The 21,696-nt window shown below is 43.6% G+C and overlaps 1 long non-coding RNA gene across 3 annotated transcripts in view; it reads left to right on the forward strand.

Annotated features, from left to right (window-relative positions):
• LOC109282158 (uncharacterized) overlaps positions 1 to 19,362 on the forward strand; it is a 28,653-nt gene extending 9,291 nt beyond the window's left edge. Inside the window, exons 3-5 of one of the 3 annotated variants that reach the window (XR_009457233.1) lie at positions 6,631 to 6,778; positions 7,896 to 10,388; positions 13,254 to 19,362. This is a non-coding gene — a long non-coding RNA (uncharacterized LOC109282158). The remainder of the gene's footprint in view (positions 1 to 6,630; positions 6,779 to 7,895; positions 10,389 to 13,253) is intronic. The other 2 variants (XR_009457236.1, XR_002089053.2) reach the window with 2 other exon arrangements.
• The last annotated feature ends 2,334 nt before the right edge of the window (positions 19,363 to 21,696 follow it).

The following is a 21,696-nucleotide window of genomic DNA, read 5'->3' on the forward strand; positions in this document are numbered from 1 at the left end:
GAGCAGAGCCATGATCTGCTCACCATGGAACTGTCGCCCATTGCAGGGATGTGCAGGCAGCGGATCATGGCTCTGCCCTGAGTCCTGGCTCCATGCTGTCATTACCCTCCAGTGTCGGTCCCAGCCCCCACTCCCCACCCACCCAGAGCCCCATTACTTTTGAATAATGCAATTCATCTCCAAAGTGCTTGAAAGCAAAGGCAAGCCTCTTTGTTTTTTAGTTTATTTATAACAGGATATAAACTCACTCTTTTAAAAAATGTTTTATGTTATAGTAAGTATTGGACAGTTAATCAAGATCCAATGTTAAAGCTATAAAGCCATTTGTGTTGGGGTAAGCAACAGTGAACACAAGCATTAGTAACTGTTTAGACATTTTAGTTGTGCTAGTCTTCCAGAATGTATGTCCCAATATCCCTTTAGAGCAGTAACATCTTTCTTAAATAATTACATGAATATGTATTTTAAACCTTGTTGGACCAAGCATAACACTCACAGGTAGTTCTGTTAGTATTATCATACCTGTAGATCAAATTAATATTAATAATTTTTGTTGCCAGTACTAGCCTTCTGCCTGCCTTCTGTAGGTCAGTTATTGGAATATTAGTATATGTCCTGACTTTAGTGGACTACTTGTAAATATTTAAAAATGTAGATAAGGCAATTAAGCTGTGGTGCCCCCGTTTGGCACTGTATGTTCCTGCTCTGTGGTCTGAGTCCCCCCAACTTTCCTAACATGACTTGATGGAAAACGTAAAGGAGGGGTTCAGTGGTGTTCCTTCTCCCTCGACATGAAAACAAATTACTCGTGGGTTAGCCGCATTGGTTCTTGGGACTCCACCTCCCCTACACCCTGTCCACTTGCCAGCCGCGTAGGTCTTTGTGTCACTGCCCTGACTCAGGGCTATGGCACATACATTAACCAAAGGGGTATTCTCTTCATCAGAGAAGAGTGGGAGAGGCCAGTGGAGGCAGGGATCACTGCTGAAAGATATGGGCATGAACTACAGGAATGGATAAGTAAAGCACAGCGGATCGTGTGCCAAAATCTGAGAACATTACAGGAATGGCAAAAAACCCAGTATGACCGCAAAATAAAACCAAGGAAATTCCTACCCAGAGATATAGTGCTGGTTTTGCTTCCTTCCTCTATGAGCAAGCAGCTCACCATGTGGCAAGGACCCTTCAAGGTGATCAGGCAGGTGGGGCCCATGGACTACAAGGTTTTTAAACCCATACACCGATGGGAACATCAAATCTACCATGTCAACCTCTGCAAGGAGTGGAAGACACTACAAGGGTGGATGGCACAGCACAATGAGGAGGAGGAGGAGGTAGGACCCCCTTGTCTGGAATTGAGGACCAGTGAGATGCCCAGGGCACAAGTCCAGTTTGGGGAGGACCTGAGCACTGAGCAACAATGGGAACTGACTGAGATGGTAAGAGCCTTCCAGGATGTATTCTGAGAAACCCCTGGGCGGGCCCAAGGAATGGAACACAAGATTAGAATTCCGCCTGGTGCACTGGTCAGAGAGAGGTGGAGATCCACACCCCAACAGCTGCAAGAAGAAGCACGGCAGGAAATAGATATGATGCAGAGGCAGGGGATCATCCCCCTAGTGTCCGTCTCCAAACCTTGCGGGTCACTTCGTTTGTGTGTGGACTACCAGAAGTTAAATGTGTTAACAGCCTTCGATGCTTTCCCTATGCCCCATATTGCTCACCTCCTGGAGAAGATAGGGGAAACGAGGTACATATTCACCATCGCCCTAGCCGGAGGATACTGGCAAATCCTGATGAGACCTTCGGACTGTGCCAAGACGGCCTTCAGAACACCCTGGGCCTTATTTGAGTTCCTGAGGATGCCTTTTGGGCTCAAGGGGGCCGCAGCCACTTTCCAAAGGCTTACGGACTCCCTGTTGGCCCCAGATGCAGCCTATGCTGACGCCTACATCAAAGACATAGTCATCTTCACCACCAAATGGACACAGCACCTCCATGCCCTGTAGGCCATCCTAGGAGAGCTGAAAGTGGCCAGAATGACAGCTAATCCCAAGAAATGAAAACTGGCTGGGCGTGAGACCAAGTACTTGGGATTTACTGTAGGTTGGGGAATGATCAGACCCCTGAAAGACAAGGTTGAGGCAATATGTCGGGCACATCAAGACGGTAGGAAGGATCCCCACGACCCTGCCCCGCAGCAGAGGAGTGAGGACATTAACTGGCATTCAGCCAGGAACTTGCAAATCCCAGCCCCGGAGCATTAGACGCTCCAAGACAGTGATTCTCCTTAAGAGAATCAACTGACTCCATCAACTCAGACCCTGAAGCCAGCATTCTAGGCCTCAGGGTCGGCGTAGGAATTAGGGTGGTCAGGCTGATTGTCTGAGCGTGTGCCGTACCCACCAGTCCGCCTTCCCTACACCCCATCCACTTGCCAGCCACGTAGGTCTTTGTGTCAACACCATGACTCAGGGCTATGGCACATGCATTGGCCAAAGGGACATCCACCCTACAACCGTGGGTACGGTGCAGACAATCAGCCTGACCACCCTACATTGACTCTGAGGCCTAGAATGCTTCAGGGTCCAAGTCAATGGAGTCGGTTGATTCTCTTAAGGAGAATCACCATCTTGGAGCCTTTGATGCTCTGGGGCTGGGATTTGCCAGTTCCTGGCTAGATGCCAGCCAATGCCCTTGCTCCTCTGCCGTGGGAAAAGGTTGTGGAGATCCTTCCTGCTGGCACACCGGGTCTTGACGTACCTGGCATTCTCCCTGCTGGCTTCCTCCCCCTGCCTGACTTCTGGTGGGGTTTTTAAATCTCCCACAGTGGCGGCCCCAGCTGACATCATCAGCTAGCTGCCGCCCAGCTTGATTGACAGCCACTTAAAGAGCCAGTGAAACGCTGGCTCGCACAGCTCCCTCTCTGCTGTGGCCTGCCTAAGAGGTAAGTTCTCTGTGGTGTGGGTGTCCCTGTTCCCTTCTTTGGAAGCATTGGGGTCTGCCCCCGGCGCTTCCAACCCCTGTGGATGTCTTCTGGTGCCACAGCTTTAACCTTACAGGTTCTTTGGCTATTTTTTGTTGTGTTTTAAGAAGAGTGACAATGACTACTTATTTCACATGAAAAGAAAATGTAGTCTTCTACAGGTTTTAGAATTTGGAACATTTCTGTAATGAAGTATGGTGGTGCTAAGAACATTTTATTGTTTTTCATGCCTATTGTTAATTCCTAGATTTTTAGGTAGAAAAAAGTGTGTTTTGTTTTGTTTTCTCACATTTGATAAGGGTTTTTCTTTATAAGTGATCTTCATTTTTAAATACCTAAGTGACTTAGTATTCTCAGTGGATACTACTGCTCCTACCAAAGCAAAAATTCCTACTGGTTTCAGTAGGAACCAAAGAAAACTGTCAGCCAATGAGCTAGCTATCTTTTACTAAGATGCTGGAAATGGGGATTAACTGTTCAGATATTTTAAATAAAATAGTGTAAGTACAAAACATTTTTACTGGGTGTGCTTTTGTAATAGACAATGCAATATAAAAACTAGCTGCTTAATTCTAAAACGATTATTTCTGGTGTCTATATTGAAGAAATGTATGTTATAAGAAATATTATACTGTATACCACCATAACATTTTTCTTTTGCTAGCTGCTTTTCAGCTACAAAACATACTAGATTTCTGCCTTGTGTGTTAATGTTCTAGTTGAAGACCAGAATGAGTGTGTGTGTAAAAGTACATAAGCTTTAAGTTACTTAATTTAAAAAAGGCACAGGAGCTCTGCATTCTTACTCTTAAGGCTAGGGACAGACATTACACACAAACTGGTTTAGGTGATCAGAAACTGGTTTAAACCTGTAACAGAACAGACATTCAGTGTGCATCAACCAGTTTGATAATGGCTGAAACCAGTTTGAGATAAACCTGGTTGAACGTAGTATCAGACTTAACTGATTTAGCTCCAACTAGTTTATGCAACATCTGTCCCAGAACCCTTGCTAGTTTAAGCTAAACCAGACTCCCCCAGCATCCTGGCATGCTCGCTGGGCTGGGCTGGGCTGGGCTGGGCTGGGCAGGGCAGGGCTCACAGCAGGGCTGGCCCCTCGCCTATGCACTCTAGCTGAGACACTGGTGGCATGACCCTGTTAAGGCAAAATGAACAGGGAGGGAGTTAATTCTTCCCTCCTTCCCCCACCGCAGCCAGGGTCAGCCTGTCTGCCAGGGAGCAGAGGTGAGGGGGCTGCAATGGGGGCCCCTGGAGCTGGCAGACCCCAGCTGCAGGGGAGAGAAGAAAGGAGGAATTAAGCCTTCTTTCTGCCTCCTTCACTTTAACAGGGCCATGATGGGTAGGTTGTCCCACAGGGTTGGAACCGTGGGGATAGAAGCAGCTGGGCTGCACAGGGCTGCGCTCCTCACCCCCAGCGCAGCACTGGCTACCTCTGTTGTGTCTCTGCGCTGCACCTGTAGCCCCATACTCACACAGGGAAGCCCTGTGCTGGACTCTGTGCGGGGTCCTGCACAGTGGGGACTGGGGGAAGCAGCTGACCCGAGCTCAGAGCTGTCACAACCAAATTAAGTAGTGCCCATGTCACAAACAAGTAAAACCATTCAAAACAGTTTTTTTCTGCACTAGGTTAACTAAGGGTTAACAATAATGATAGTAACCGCTTTTTTTTTGCTGCGCATGTCAAAAAGAAATTTATAACTGCGACACTAACATGAAATAGAACTTAGCCTTCTGTGCTGTACATAAATTATTATAACTGGTCAGAGAAAACAGGGAATAACCCTGTGAGATAACACCCTAGCGAAGACCACTAGATAATTGGCGATTCTAATTAAATTTATGACGTGGCGAAAAGCAATTGGCTATTACACAAATAAAACCCGTCTTCACTTCTGTGAAGAACGGGAGACCTCCGCACACACCTGAAAAACCTCTGAACGTATGCGTGAAAATAACTGACAAATTGATCGCTTGTCAGTCTCCCCCGTCTCGACCTTATCAGACGTAAATCAACGACCTGCCAGCCCGATTTTTTTTCTCCGTTTATCTGCCCGACCAAAGAACTTTTATGCAGACCGACCTTCGAACCTTAAGCTGTAACTAACCAAGTATCTCTGACCTCCGCTATTCACCACCTTGACGGCATGAGTAAATAATCTTGCAACCGATAAGCGTCTGCCTAATTAATTCCACTCCAAGCGTCACAAGTACCCGCCTGACGGCCTTCTAAGGCCCCGGACCCTTATCTGCCTGGGTGGGAGTCAGGGAGAGCTGCTGGCCGGCTGCCCTGGGTTCTGACAGGAGCTTCCCCCTCTGCAAGGTCTGGAGCTGCAGGCTCAGGTTTGGGGAGCAGAGCCACGGGGATAAGACGGGCTCCACTCCCTCCCCCCACGCAGTGCTGGCCGGAGCCGTGCCTGCGCCAGGCACGAGTACCCTGACCTCCCCGCCTGCTGCTGCTGCCAGACAGCAGGGGCTGCACACCATGGGCGGGGGGGCACACTCATCCTCATTGAAACAATAGTCTTTTAGTAGATGACATGAAAGAAGAAGAAACTGAGGCATTGAAAACACTTATTGCATGCTTAACTTCCTTTACTTAAGTAGTTCTGTTTTTTTTAATTTCAGTGGGACTGAAGTGTTTTAGCTATTCCACTATGCTGTGTAATCTTTTCCTCTAAATTCTACGGAGCTAAAGAGTGAAATAATGAGCCCTTTAATCTTCCCTGTCTCTTCCCCTTCCCCCTCTCCTCTGCCCCCCACCTCCGATTTCCAGTGAAGGGTGAGATAATTGCAAGGAAGCAGCTAATATTTTCTCCTATGGTGGGGGAGATTTGCATGTAGACAGTCCCATTCTCAGAATACATTTTTCATTCCTTCCTAGATTATAATATTTTGCTGGAAGGAGTGTAAGAAGTAGTTATTCAAAACAGATTTTACCATACTTTTTCATTTCCTGTTCCTTGTGGTTGGCCTGACAGCTTCTGCTTTATTATAATGCTCAAGGAGACTTTATACTGTGATATTACAGCTAAGACAGAACCCCACTGCAACAGAAAGCTTGTACACAGGGGACATTAGGTAACTTATTAAAGAAACTTTAAAGAGTTTTCTAGTAGTCTGAAATGTTAGTTTTGCACACAGAAATTGCAGTTATATCTAGCTGCAGCAGGAGCAGTGTGGGACTGGGGAGGGAAGGCAAATTTAAGGAGCTACATTCATCAGCTACACCACATTTGGAGATGTGGTGACGGCAGAGTGAAGCTCTCTGCAATATTTTTCTGTATCTCTTAGATCTCTTCCCAAACAGGCGTCTCCCAGTTTGGAGAACACTGACACTCTAGAAAAAGCACTAATCTGAGTTCTTGAAGATTGTTAACTTGGGTTTGTAAATGGTGCAGTTGCTTCAAATCTCTGATTTTATATACAAACTGGAATGTAATGGACATATAATTTCCTATTTACACCATTCATTATAAAGGCAAATTAACTGTAAAAAAATTCTAAAGCTTAAGCATGAAGAAAATATATCTAGGTACAAGAGACTTGTTATTGAGTTCAAAATTTTGTGCTTGTCTGTGATGTGCATTTAGAAAACCTTAAGGTCATTTTTTTTCCATTGACAGTGTGGGATATGCCTAAGTCCTTTGAGAACTGATGTTATGCTTTGGCAAAAAGGTGTTTGAGCAGCCCTAGAGAGGATGTTCCTTTTATAAAAAGAAAACATTCCATACATACTGTATCTCGCAGCGAGAACAAAATGGCAGTGAGTAGGTAGGTGGAATACCATTTTTTCTCTGTATGACTTCTGTCCTTCAGTTTACCACACTCAGCTGTAAACTAAGGGAACAATCTACATATTCCCTTCCTGGTCTCAATAAATAACAAAACTTTCATTGGCTTCAATGTGGCAAGACCTGGCACTAATGTCCGCATGGTAATTATGGCCCAAGTTTCAGGATTTTTTTTATAGGAAAGTTTACAAACCCTGATATTAATGCATGTTTTCATGTGTGTGGGTTTTTTATGTATTATTTCAGTGACAACTGCATTTACAAGTGGCTGCAATGTTTGGAACACAAATTTTGCAACATGGGGCTAGTGCACGAAAACCAAGCAATATAATTATCTTTCAACACAAATGAATAGGCTTATTTCTGTTGTCTAGCAAAAAAAAAAATGTAACAAATAAATGTAAACAACAAAACCGTTGGAAAGTAAAATGTGTTTAACACAATTCTTACACTATTAATGATCTAAGACCAAGATTTTCAGGAGTGACAACTAGTTCAAAGGGACTTGATTTTTAGGTGCTTGACTGAAGGCACTTTAAATGAGTGTCATTTTCAGAAAGGAAGGGCAAGCTATCACAAATTAACTTTCATTATCTTTGGGGTGGGGCATGCACATGGGCAGTTACAGTGGAGTAGCTGAAGAATGATAGACTCTGTACCTTGCAGTAACTGTGTCCATGCCCATAGTTTCCACTAAAGTGGCTCTGAGCACCCAGGATGCCTATAGACTTAAGATGAAACCACTCATAATCTAAGTATATATTTAGGAGCTTAACTTTTTTTACCCACACTTGCAAATGTTGGTCTGGATTCTGTCTGGGGGGTCTGCTTGATGCACCACGTTCCTGATCCAAATTCTTTTGAAGTCCATATGCATTTTTCCAGTTATGATGGATCGAGCCTCCTTTGATAGCAGTTATAAACCTCATGAAGCCTCATTAATATAAGGATTGTTTATATTGAACTATAATTGAATGTATTTATATTTCCCTATAGTTCATAATAAGTACACAGGCAAGATAATGGAGCATTATTGTTGACTATGACTATCCTCCCTATTACACAACTTCATGGCAGGACCTCATTTTTATTTTCAGGATGAAACTGCAAGTCTTAAACACTGTTACAAAGATGGCACATAAACAAAGAAGTTCTTACAACACAACATGAATAGTAGCAATAACATTTTCTAAACTTGGAACTTTCCCTAAATCATGCTGACAAATCCATGTGACCTGTTACAAGAACTGCTTAAGTCACCATTTCTCTGTTTTTTGAACATGACTCTTAACTTGTAGACAAGGAAAGGTTGCAGCATGATGTAGGTGGAAGAGCACAAAGGACAATGTGTTATGCAGTAAAATGGAGCTATGACTCAGCTTTTATCTGAAAGTAATGCTCAGTTTGTCTACTTCCTCTTGGTTAGCAAGAAGTACCCTAAAGCATTGGAATAATAAGATGTTCTCAACATTTAAATAGGACTCCCTGTTGAAACTTACTAAAATAGCAAAGAAACAAAATACTAGTAATACTGTTATTTAGCTGTAAAATCTGCTGTGGGGTTCATTTGATTTTTGTAGTGATTCTAAATTTAGGGGCAAATTCTGTCTGCTTGCTCCATATACAGAGATGCTTAAAAAAAGTGGGCTCAGGTGGAAGCTTTCTGTCAAGAGCTTATCACCTCCAAACCTGTATACATTCTGTTCTGAAGACCCTTTTTTTATTCATTATAGGAACTATGCAGGGTGTTGAGCTACTTTTATGTTCTCCTTTGAGTACTTACACATCTATTCCACTTTAGGCATGTGCATACTCAATATACTGAGGTTGGAGAGCTGTCTGTGGCAGTACCCTTTAGTATAGTACACATCCCAGTCATCACATCATCTTCCACCTGAGGCACTACAGTCTTGTCTTAATAACTTCTTATCACTCAGGGCTGTGAGATGGAACTCCAGTGCACTTTTGCTCACATTTCCTGATGGGCATTCTGTAGTATGAACATCTTAGTATAAGTAGAAGTATTTCACTGAAGCAAATTCCTTTAATTTAGTTGTTTTTAATTATATAGGTCATCTGTTCATCCCCACATAATGCAGAAGTTCCAGGACTCCAAATATTGTATTTTTGTTGCAAAGCAGTAGCAACCAGAGACCTCTATTCTTGTTGCCTGATGTCTTTGAATGGGGATGGAGTGTTGTAACTGTGATGGTTCAGGACATATGCAAGAAACAAGGATTTGGGGGTTGATATCATTTATTGGGACCAACTGTGTATTTGGGAGAAATGTGTTAGGCAAGATTCTGGGCACAAAGTGCTCTCCTCAGGTTTGTGGGGGGGAAAGCAGGTATAACCTAAGCCAAGTAACAGAAAACTTTGCAAGCATCTGGAGCATCAGTGGCTTATGTTGTTAAACATATGCAAATGGAAACAGTCACTGAAAGGAATGGAGAGGGAGTATAAACTAGGACCAAAGAGATGATGCCCCATTCAGAGGGGATAAATCGGAGGGAAGTGTCACATTTATATGTCCTTCAGGAAGAGATTTTGAATGTTCCAATATCATTGTGAGCAATCTCTGTGCGTCTTCTTTGATCCTTGATTTGCCACAGCATCTGCACTCCCTTTTCAAAATCCTTGTCAAAACCCTTGCTGCAGTCTAGATGCACTATATCCACAACATTCGGTCATCCACCCAAGCAATTACTTAGTCAAAGAAAGAGATCAAGTTTGTCTGGCATTTGTTTTTAGTAAATCCTGTGCTAGCTGCTTGTGATGAGGCTTTCCTCCTCCACATGCTTGCGAATGGCCTTCCTTAGGAAATGCTTCAGTAACTTCCTGGGTAGTACTGGGATTAGGGGGGCAGTGCATGCATCTTCAGGAGGCCTCAAATGCCCCTACACTAATGCTCGCAGTATGGGGAACAAGCAGGAGGAACTTGCCTTCCTGCTAGCTAACACCAACCCAGACATAGTGGGGCTCACCAAAACATGGTGGGACCCAATGCACGACTGAGCAGTGAACATCGAGGGTTATAGGCTATACAGGAGAGATAGACAGGGAGGAAAGGTGGGAGTGTGGCACTCTATGTACACATCCTCAATGGGTAGCACTGGGTCAGAGGAAGGGCAGACTTAAGTACTCTGGGTTAGCATACAAGGATGTCGGGGAGAAAGGGACTTAATGGTGGGGGTCTACTACAGACCACCCAACCAAGGAGAAGAGCTAGACCAGGAATTCTTAAGTCGGCTCACAGAAGCAGTTAGCTCAAAGGATGTGGTCATCGTGGGCGACCTAAACTTTCCAGACATCTGCTGGAAGAAGCAGTCAGCCAGGTCTGACCACTCACATAGGTTCCTAGCTGAGATACAGGACCTTCATCTAACCCAGGAGGTGCACAGCCCCACGAGGGGAGATGCCTTGTTGGATCTGGTCTTGGCCATGGGCGACAACCGGGTGGGGGCACTGCGAGTGCTTGACCACCTGGGCGACAGCGATCATCACCTGCTGGAATTTACCATCTAGCGCAAGGTGGTGAAGGCCTGCAGCAAGGCAGCAGCCCTGGACTTCAGAAGGGTGATTTCAATGAGGTAAGGAGATTAGTGTGGGAGACACTGAGGTCCTGGAGTGGGGGGGAGTTGGGTGTCCAAGAAGAGTGGTTGTTCCTTAAGGGGACGATCCTCCAAGCCCAAAGGGAGGTAATCCCTACATGGATCAAAGGGGGCAAGAGGGTGCAAAGGCCCCCATGGCTCACCAAAAGCATCTGGAAACATCTCCAAGCTAAAAAGGAGGTGTACACCCGTTGGAAGGGAGGGGCCATTACCAGAGAGGACTATACCTCTGTTGCTCAGGACTGTAAGGGGGCGGTCAGGCAGGCCAAGACAGAGATGGAACTGGGACTAGCTACCCGGATTAAGGGCAACAAGAAGTCCTTTTTTTAAATGCATAGGGGGTAAAAAGAAGGTACCGGGTAACGTGGGACCTCTGCAGGACATGCTAGGAAATCTGGTCGTTGCGCCAGACAGCAAAGCTAACCTATTTAACAGTTTCTTTGCCTCCATTTTTCTGAGTAGGGACCTGGTCATCCCCCCCACTGGGACCTCCGTAGGCCCCGCGGGAGGCACACCCAGGCCTAGGGTCAGCGAGGACCTAGTCAGGGAACTTCTGGAGGGACTGGACATATTTAAATCAGCAGGTCCTGATGATCTCCACCCCAGAGTGTTGAGGGAACTAGCAGAGGTTATCATGGGACATCTGGCATGGCTTTAGAAGCACCCATGGTGCTCTGGCGATGTGCCGGTGGACTGGAAAAGGGCCAGTGTGGTTCCCATTTTCAAAAAAAGGAGGAAGGAGGACCCAGGAAAATTAATTTGGTGCCTGGTGGCAGTTTAATTTTTCTGTGAGGACTAAGGCAAAGTAGCTGTTGAGTAGCTTTGCCTTCTTTACAGCTTCTATTAAGAGTTCCCCCTGACTATTTAAGAGTAGACCTACAACTTCCTTGGTCTTCCTTTTCTGTCCAGCATAATTATAGAATCTCTTCTTCTTGTCTTTAATTGGCCTCACCAGGTGCATCTCATTCTTTAACTTTGCCTTCCTGATTTTATCCCTGCAGGTTCATGCTAATCCCTGATAGGCTTCATTGGTAGCCTGCCCATTTTTCCATTACCTGCATGCTTTCCTTTTGCATTTGAGACTTTCTAGAAGCTCCTTGTGTAGCCACTTTGGTCTCTTGCCATTCTTTTTGTCCTTCCATAGAATTGAAACAGTTTCTTGCTGGGCTTCCAATACTGGGCTTTTTAGAAGCTTTTGGTACTCCGGTACTTTTATTTGCAGTCTGTCTCTCCATGGCACTGTGCCTATTAACTCCTTAAGCTGGTTGAAATCTGCCTTTTTTAAATCTAGCATCCTAGTTCTACTGACCCTATGCTTTCCCTATCTCGGGATCTGGAATTCTGTCATATGTGATCATTTCTTCCCAAGTTCCCTATCACTGTCATATCCTCCACCAATTCATCCATACTGATGAGGACAAGATCCAAGCTAGATGATCTTTAGTTGTTGTATTCTCAACTTCCTAGAACAGACAGTTGTCCTCTATGCAAGTTGGGAACTGGCTTTACATTTTATATTTGGCTATATAGTTCTTCCAGTAGATGTCCAGAAAACTGAAGTTTCCTATTAGTTTTTGGCTAATTTTGTCACTTGCTTGAAGAGTGCTTTATGCACCAGTGCTTCCTGACCTGGTGGCCTACAATAATTATATTGGTGGGATGTTAAAGAACAACAGTTGGGGGGGAAAGGTAGCTATTTTTTCCCTTTACATGAGTGTGCATCCTTCTGGCCTGACAGTGTCCCAGTACACCCTGTCCCCTTCCTCCCTCCCAGTGCTTAGGAGACATTAGTGTTCCTACCTAAAGGATATATAGATACATAGGAGGGTCTGTGCATGGGGCCATATCTGGATTGAAATAACTCTGCTCTTGTATTATCTATTGGCATTCACTTTTTTGTGGCGGGGAGGGGAAGGGCAGAGAATGAAGTCAGAAAGTGTTACTTCAGTAGTAATATTACTGTCTGCTAACAGCAGTTTAATATTGGTGTGATCTGGGGATAGGAGAAAAATCTATCGAAACAGATTAAATAGGGTATTCTCTTTCAGTTTCTGCCTAAGGTTGCATATTGTTTGTTAAGAAGCAGTAAAGCAACGCTATGGCTTGGACTATGAATCACTGAAATCTAAACACTCATCGGGCAAATGTTCAAGTTCCAGGAAGGAGATTTATTTGAAGGAGCTTCTCTGAATATAGTGTTCCTCTGGTAATGCCTCTCATCTCACAAATGAGAACAAAGAAGTCTGTGTTATCCATGATGAAGAAAAATTGCATTTTTACTGTTAGCACATTTCTGTAATACTTCTAAATTTAGCATTACTTTTGTCTGCCTGGTCCTTATATACAGATATTGGACAACCATGGACTGAGTGAGGATGGCATGTAAGACAGGGTCAGAAATTAATGCATCATTTGAAATTAGAAACATCAGTCATGGGGAAAGTTTATGAAAAATGTAATTAGTTAAAGTCAAAAGTTAGCAGCCTTTAAAATTAACTTGAGTTAAGTTAAAAGTTAAATATTTCCACTTTCAACTAGTTAAAAGATAAGTTAAAAAGAGAGTAGCTAGTTAAAGTTAAGTTGATTCATGAGAAATGTGTGAAACACAATGAATTGCCTCTTAGCAGAATTTTTAATTTTAAAATGCAATGAGTGGGTTTCTTTTCCAGAAGCCCACTAATTTACTCGAATTCACCCAGCTTTGCCTGAAAACAACGTTATACTTGTCATACCGTTTTCAGAATACCAATTTACCAATACCTATGTAATGTTAGATCCTTCTCACCCTTTGCATGTGAAGTACTTTGTAAAAGTTAATGCATCATTCTCTTTTCTGTTATTCAGATGCGGTGGTACAGCCAAGCCCTCAGATACCACCGCATCTGTACTGAAGAGAACACCCGGGATTGCCACCTCACCAATCTTAAAAAGGCTTTCACCCAGTAAGGACACTCCTCCAGAGAGGTAGATCGCACGTTTGAAAGAGCCACCTGGATACCACGTGAAGAACTGCTGCAGTACAGAAGAAAAACACCCACAAATCGCACACCGCTGGTTATGACGTATCACCCATCCCTTGAACCTGTACGGAAAATCCTCAGAAAATTGTAACCTATATTAGAAAGAGACCCTATTCTTAAAAAGATCTTCCCAGAGCCACCCATCCTAGCCTTCAGACAAGCACTGAACCTCGCCAACCTCATCACCAGAAGCAAGCTTCCTCAAGCCCAGAACACACCAAAAAGATCCAGACCGTGCCATGACAAGAAATTCAAAACCTGCCCCCACATCTCCACCACCCCCACTATTACTACACCCCACAACAGAGCCATCAGCATCCCAGGATCTTACAGCTGCACCTCCAGAAATGTAGTATATCTCATCCAATGCACCAAGTGCCCTGATGGAAGATATGTAGGAGAAACCAAACAACAACTGCGCACCAGAATGAATGCACACGGGAAATCCATCAAAGACAGAAACACCCAATTACCGGTGGGGGCACATTTCTCACAGGAGGGCCACTCTCTCTCCAATCTCTCAGTCCTGATCCTCAAGGGAAACTTACACAACACTTCCCAGAGACAAGCCTATGAGCTCCATTTCATCAACCTGCTGGATACTAGAGATCAGGGACTAAACATAGACATTGGATTTTTGATACATTACAATCTGCCTGGCAACTGACTCCCCAGCCCAGCCCCTGGCTTCTTTACTTTTCATTCCATCCAGGAAGAGCACACACCAACTGCTGAAGCTTCCTTAGCCTGACGAAGGGTTTTTGAACCCGAAAGCTTGCTTAATAACTATTCTCCAACTATTTGGGTTGGTCTAATAAAAGATATCAAATTCACCCAAGGAACCTTGTCTGCCTATGTCCTTAGACCAACACGGATACAACCTAAACCCCTGCAGCATGAACTAAGGAACTCTGGGACTTGTAGTTCTTGAGAGACCATATTTCATAGGAAGGCACACAACTCTCTGTCCCTCAAACAAGAAGTCCTAGAGTTCCAATAAAGAAATATTATTCCATATGAGTCCTAGAGAGTGGCTGTGTCAGAAAAAAACTCTGGGAAAGCCAGATTTCTTTGATTTTATTTATTTATTTATTTTTTAACTTTTAACTTGTACTTTTAAAAAAGTTTAACTAGTTAGAAAAAAAGTTAACTCTAAGTTAAAAGTTGACAGCTGAAAAATTTAACTAGTTAAAGTTAAAAGTTAGTCATTTCTTTAACTTTTTAACTAGTTAATTAACTTGTTAATTCCCATGACTGAGAAACATACTTGAAATGCTCTAATTTCCTTTAAAACGGGTGTCAAATTCATCTGGTCCCATTGGCTGAATGAGTGGCACTGGGCCAGTCCTTAAACCAGATTGAGCCCACAGACCTCCCCTCCCAACTTCCCCTGACCTGTTCCCATCCCCCTGTGCCAGATCCAGTGCATGCAGCATCCACCCTAGCTGTTCCAGGTGCGTGCTAGGCCCGTGCAAAGTGGAAAGTATTCACTTCAGATTTGGTGATTTGGAGAGACAGTGATTCAATTTGGTGATTCGAATCACTGTCCCGATTCGATTCGGCCAAATCCAAATCTGAAGATATTCAGCGCTGAATCTTATTCAGCCATAAACTATACAGGCAGGCAGTGTTGGTGGGAGCAGCCAGGCGAGCCTTAGCTTGAGCTGGCAGCCCCAGGAAAATCTGCAGCTCGTTCAGCTTCTCCCCCAGCTCCCCCCTTCCCCCCCCCCCGGAGCGAGGTAGGCAGTGCTGGCAGCCCTAGGAGAAACCGCGGAGGCTGCGGGGAATGATTGGGGAGCTGGGGGATCAACCCAGGAACTGGGGAATCAAACCAGGAGCTAGGGGGAAGCCCCTGTTCATTCCCTTAGCCTCTGTTCATTCCTCCCAGCTCTGGGTTCTATTACCCAGTTCCAGGTTTGATCCTCCAGCTCCCATTCATTCCCCCATCTCCCCAATCATTCCCCCCAGCCCCCACAGCTTTTCTCAGGGCTGCCAGCACTGCCTGCCTTGCCCCAGTGTGGGGGCAACTGGAGGAGCAGCCGGACAAGCCGTGGCTTGAGCCAGCAGCTCCAGGAGAGGCCATGGGGGGGGAATGATTGGGGAGCTGGGGGAAATGATTGAGAGCTGGGGGAAACAATCAGGGAGCTGGGGGATCAAACCAGGAAGTAGGCAATCGAATCGGGAGCTGGGAGAAAGCCCCCAATCAGTCCCCCCCAGCCCCCACAGCTTCTCCCAGGGCTGCCAGCGCTGCCTGCCTTGCCCCAGCCGGGGGGGCAGCTGGGGGAGCAGCCAGATGAGCTGGGGCTTCTCCTGGGGCTGAAACTCAAGCCAGGGCTTGTCCAGCTGCTCCCCCAGCTGCTCCTGCCAGCACTACCTAGTGCCTGCCTGTACAGTCTATGGCTGAATCTCTCTGAATTAATTCAGAGTTGGAGATTTTTGGAGATTTGGCCGCTGAATCAGGCCAAATCTCCGAATCAAATCAGCTTCACGCAGCCCTAGTGCGTGCTGCATGCACCATGTCCCAGACCAGTGGTGAGGGTGCTGTGTGTATCATGGGTCCCAGACCTGCCAGAATGGGCACTGCAGACAGCACGGATCACAGGCCACATGCCATATGCAGCACCCACTCCTCCCAGTCCTGGATCTCTGCTACACGCAGGAACTGTTCTGACTGGTCTAGAGGCCATACTGCATGTTCTGCCTGGTTCAGGATCCAGTGTGTGTGACATGCCCCTCCCTCCATACCTCCCCCCAACCAGTCTGAGATGCCACACACAGGGCTGGGGATGGGGGCATTGTGACGCAGATCTCAGGCTGGCTGCAGTGGGCACCACATGCAGCCTGCATCCCAGGCCCTGTGTGGGCTGGTCCAGCAGCATATATGGGTCAGCTCACACTCAGCATCAGGGCCAGTGAGTGAGGTGTATTGAAATAATCTTCAAGGTTTGTTTTGTATCTGCAAAGTTGGCAATTTGAAACTGCAACCCATTCCCTTTTCTCAATATGTTAGGTATGTGTGTTGTTGAAATGATATACAATCAGAGACTCCCAGGACTAAATATCATCACTGGTTCCAAAAAAATGTTGAGACTTATCTTGATTGCAAACCACTGGGAAAGTCCCTTAACAGGTACATAAAATGTCTAATGGGAAGCTAATTTTAAGATGGTTAATGTGGCCAAAACTATTGGTTAATGGAACTAGTAATTATTCCTAATAATAAGAATATTTTCCTGTGAACTATTGGTCTGCAGGACTTGTCTTTCATGCTATTTTACATATTCACTGCCCTAAAAATTGATCTTCAGTTCCCCCCTTAGCTGTCTTACATGCCAAAAATGCAGAAAGTGCTTTGCTACGGCCTGCTTCTGGAGTCCTGTTGTCCTGTTTTCATCAATGGACAATACTTTGTATTCTGCATAGGTAAATAATATTTTGGGACTATAAATTACTCCATGTATACATACAGAATGAGTAGTGTCTAGCTTCTCACTGCTGTTACTGCTCTGAACATTGGGCAGACTCAGAGCTCACTTCTTAACCTACTAGAAGTCACATTTCCAGAGGAATGGGCGTGTTCAATCAAAGGTTTACTACAGGTCTGTGTGTCTATCTTCAATTACTCTTGCAAGGGCCATCTCTGTTAACTGGAATGTGACTTAATTGGGACAAAAACTCCTGGTTAAGCAGAATCTATTCTGGTTCATGTTATTTAGGGCGGAAAATGACTCCTTAATACAAAGCTAGAATTACATTCTTCCTTTCATATTGTAAAAATACGTCCAAGCATAGCTAGAAGCCATATAGATTTTTGTATAATGTAGATGGGCTGATAAGACTTAATTTAGTTGTTAACTTAATTTAGTTGTTAACTTTTTTACAGGAAGTTGAGCAAAGCCCACCAAATGTGGTGTGAGAATAAATTAGTTTGTGTGAGCTCTGTACTATACATGTAGATACAGTATTTCTGTATGCGGAGTGGCAACAGAATTAGGTACCCTCTGTTATTAAATGGTAGATGGATGTGGTAGTAGAAGACTGTATAGCTAAGGTTGCATGTAGTTTCCATTCTAACCTCCTATATTGTGCCTATATGCAATCTTTAATTACATGATCTATTTTTACATAATGTAATATAGCAATATAGTACAGGACAAAGCAATTTTATAATCTAGCCAGTAGTAATACAAAAATAGATAAATATATGTGTACACACACACACCCTATAAAATATGATAGACATTAGAAATACAATTACATTGCATTGGGTTGTTTTATATTATACAGTACATTAAATATGGAAACAATACATTTTGATAATTAACTGCTTTCACATATCCTATATCTATGATTTTTTCATTAGAAGATAGACACAGGAGAACATTTTAAATAGAATATCAAGGACAATTACTAATAAATTGAATAAGTTACTTCAGGACACTCCAAGATAAGTAGCTTGCATCTTATTATCACTACTTACAAATACTGAATATCATGTGACACAAATACCTGAGTCATTTACAATAAATATTTAATTTTGAACCTTGTGTGCAAGTAATGCTATTTGGAAAGAAACCAAGTATTTGGATTTTGTGTACTCACAGGGTGCGTCTACCTGAGATGTTTACTGTGGAGCTGCCTGATTAGCTACACAGCAAAGTCTCCGCATCTGCACATGCGGCCCTACTAGTTTGCAGTAAACTAATAAGTGCTACCGTAAGTTAGTGCTTGTAAATACAAGTACAATCCTGCAGCAGCATTATTTACTGCACAGCAATGCATGTGTAGACACTGACAGGGCTAGCTGGGGCATGAGGGCTAGCCCCGCACTGAAGCACTCTCGTGCCCCAGCCAGCCCCTGTCCTTGGGCTGGGAGGCTGGCTGCTGGGGCCCCCTGCCAGCTGGGGCTGCTCAACTCTACATGCTGTGGTCCCAGGCTGGCACACATGTAAATGTGGCACCCAGGAACAATAAACTCTGGCATGATATGCACCAGAGTTTATTGCTTTGTATTAATTGCACATGTAGATGCACCCACTGTGGTTGGTAGTTCTTAATTCTGGGAGAATATATGTTCTACAAAATATGGAAAGTATATTTTTCATCATATAGGAGGCATTTTAATTACTTAAAATATTACCAAGAATGGGATAACTAATCTTTAAATAAGTCAAGCTTGCTTATAGAGAAACTTATGTGAATTACAGTACTCTGTAGATCTGAACAGTAATTGGAAATACATTTTGTCTTCCTTAAATCTGTGATCTAAAATGACACCAGAGGAGGGAGTTGTATTTTTCTACAAGTTTTTGGCAAAACCACATAAAGCAAACATGTTTTTAAGTTTTGGTACATGGTCTGTATTCAGACAAGGCTTATTGATGCTTATTAGTCAGAATTTAAAAAAATTATTACTGTTATAATTTTACTCTATTTTATTAATCCTAGAGGCCTGCATCAGGTTCAAAGGTCTTATGCTGGCACTGCGCGTATACATATAATGGGCAATCCTAGATCTAAAAATTATTTCAAATTCATGAAATATATGGCTTTGCCACAAAGTGAGGAGAAACTTTCTGATTTTGAGTAGCTTCCTCCCCTAATCCAGCATAAAATTGGGAGTTATGAACACTCTTAGCAACAGTGACAAATCATATTTGCACGAAACCGCCAAGAAGTGAATCTGATGATTTTACTTATTAGATATATATATTTTTGGACTAAGTTATGCAATAGATTTTTGTAATATTGTTCAGTATATCTCCAGTCACTATAAATTCTTATACTATGTGCTTTAAAATAAATAATCCTAATGTATATTTAATGTGCATTCCTGTATACCATATGAACACCCTATTACCATCCATTGGCACTAGTAAGTGGTTCTTCTTTATAGATGTAATATAAAATGTACTAAAATATTTGTGCACTGTCTTGTCTTGTGTTTTCCTCTGAGTGTCTCTTGCTTATTCATTGAGTTCAGTGGGACAGTTCACATGCTTGGATGGCTAGGATGGGGAGTACAAGGGCCCCAGATCCTGCATTAGTAAGATGCTGCTGCATGGCCACCAGATTCCTCCTGCTAGTAGCAGAAAACTGATAGCTAGATGTCACATTAAATTGACAAGAGTTGCACTTAAATTCTTATTTTCTCAGACAAGTTCGTTCTTCATCCCGTACCTATTCCTTTTTTATCTTGAATGCTTGAGACTAAGGATTTATGTGCAGGAAGCCTGTGAATAAGATTGTTCTCTATGCTGCATATAAGGATTTGCAAGATTTGAGGTCTTGGGGTTGATTCTGGAAATATGGATAGAACCAAGTAAATGAGTTTTATTAGTGTGCCCTAAGTCCATCCTCACACTCAGGAACAGATCACAGTACCTCCCTTCGAAGAGTTCCTGGTCACTTGAAGTCTACATTCATTGGTCTATCCCTGGGTCCCTGCCCAGGGCTCTCTTGTGCACTTGTTGGCTTACCTTGACACCAACAGAAGACAAAAAGGTGGGGAGATTACCTCTGCACTTCTACTCTGCTTGGCCCTACATGAAAATACCAAAGGAATTGCATAGGAATTGCTTCTTATAGAGTCTCTGGATAAATGTAATCCTTAGGACATTTATTTATTAATGCAGAAGGATAATACAGATGTTAATTGGCTAAGCAAAATGAGGCGTAACACTCAAGATGATGAGATTTCTCTGTTTACAATGTGATAATTTTTGAAGACAACAGCCAGACAATTCCAGAACCTCAGGAAACGTTCTAGTTTTCAATGGCATACCCTGATAGTGGCAATTAGAAAACTAGAAAGCCTGCTAGTTGCTAAAATCAGGTGACTGGCTGATTTGCCGTATATGTCACAATCCCCACTGGGGAGCTTCTGGGAAAAGTAGAAGTACATAGAGCTGTGGCATCGGGTGGAGAGTCTCACAGCATGCCCAACCAAGTTGGGGAGAAGGGAGGGCCTTGCTATGGGAACAAGAGTAGATGGAATTACAAAGTGCTCCTAGAAAGGAGAGCCAGAGTTAGTGTTAGACCTGGTTGTATTTCATCCAGCAGAGAGGGTTTTTGTATCAGAAAATGGTGATTCATTGAAATGTTCTGTGGCAGCCTGTAGATTTTTACATGATTTTTGCTGGAATAAAGGCAAGTCAGTCAGGTGGATCTCTCACTAGCCTACCAGTCAGCCAACCAGAGCCTCTGCTGAATGCAGTGAGCTCAGCCTAAAAAAGCCATGAAGTATGTGATCCCCTAGTGTACTAACACTTGAGTTTTGCTTACCTTCAGGGGTGGCCCTACCTATTTTGCCACCTTTGGGCAAAAAAAAAATACTTTTACTACCTCTCCTGCAGGGGCAACTGCTCAGTTTGCCTATTGGATGGGCTGGCCCTGCTTATCTAGTTCCTCAAAACCTCATTGTGCAGGCAGCCTCCAACTCTGAAGAGTAATGTGTACTCCTTCACACGCCTGAAACCAAAGAAATATTTCAGAAATGCAGTTTTGTGACTTAATCTATCTCAGTTCAGGACAAACATAGCCAGTTGCTTCATTAACAGAGTTGATTTTTGCTGAAGTATTTGCTATGAAAAAAGCCCTTAGGGTTACCTGAGACAACCAGCTCTGTTATGAGCATGACTGTTACAACTGAGTACAGTCTCTAGTATTTTGGTTAGAGTATTCTGGAAATGTATGAATTGGAAAGCATCTTCTCCTGCCCTCCTGAAGGAAACCAGTTCCTCTTTCCCACATCAACAGCCTCACAAGGATTGTTGATTAATAATATGATTATGAGAAGTCACTTGCTTTAGTCGAAGTGTCACATAATTCCTTTCTGTTTCCATATGACACAGCATTGTAAGTTACTGGATATATTAGTAATATGCGCATGACCCAGTACATGAAACTGATAAACAGTATCAATGGAAAAATTGAGTAAATCAACAAGACAGTCGCTCTTTAGCCTGTGGGTCTGTAGGAAATGAACAAATGAAAGCACCAATATGCAAATTTGGTTTGACAGGAAGGCCAGGTCCAAAAAAAAAAAAATTTGGCTCTTAAAACAATACTTAGGTGAATGTTAAGCACCTGAGTCCAAAATTACAATCTAAAAGGCCCTATTTAGCAGCTGCCTAACCCTAGGTGCAGCTAGGATCAGTAGGCACCCACATTTCAACCCGAAAGCTCCTGAAGTGTCTGCATTTCTGTTTTTGCACATGCTTGGGTTAGGGTACTTCTGTGCAGCTGGGTACCTGGCTTCTGACTGT

The sequence above is a fragment of the Alligator mississippiensis genome, chromosome 1, assembly GCF_030867095.1.
Source record: "Alligator mississippiensis isolate rAllMis1 chromosome 1, rAllMis1, whole genome shotgun sequence".
NCBI lineage: Eukaryota > Metazoa > Chordata > Crocodylia > Alligatoridae > Alligator > Alligator mississippiensis.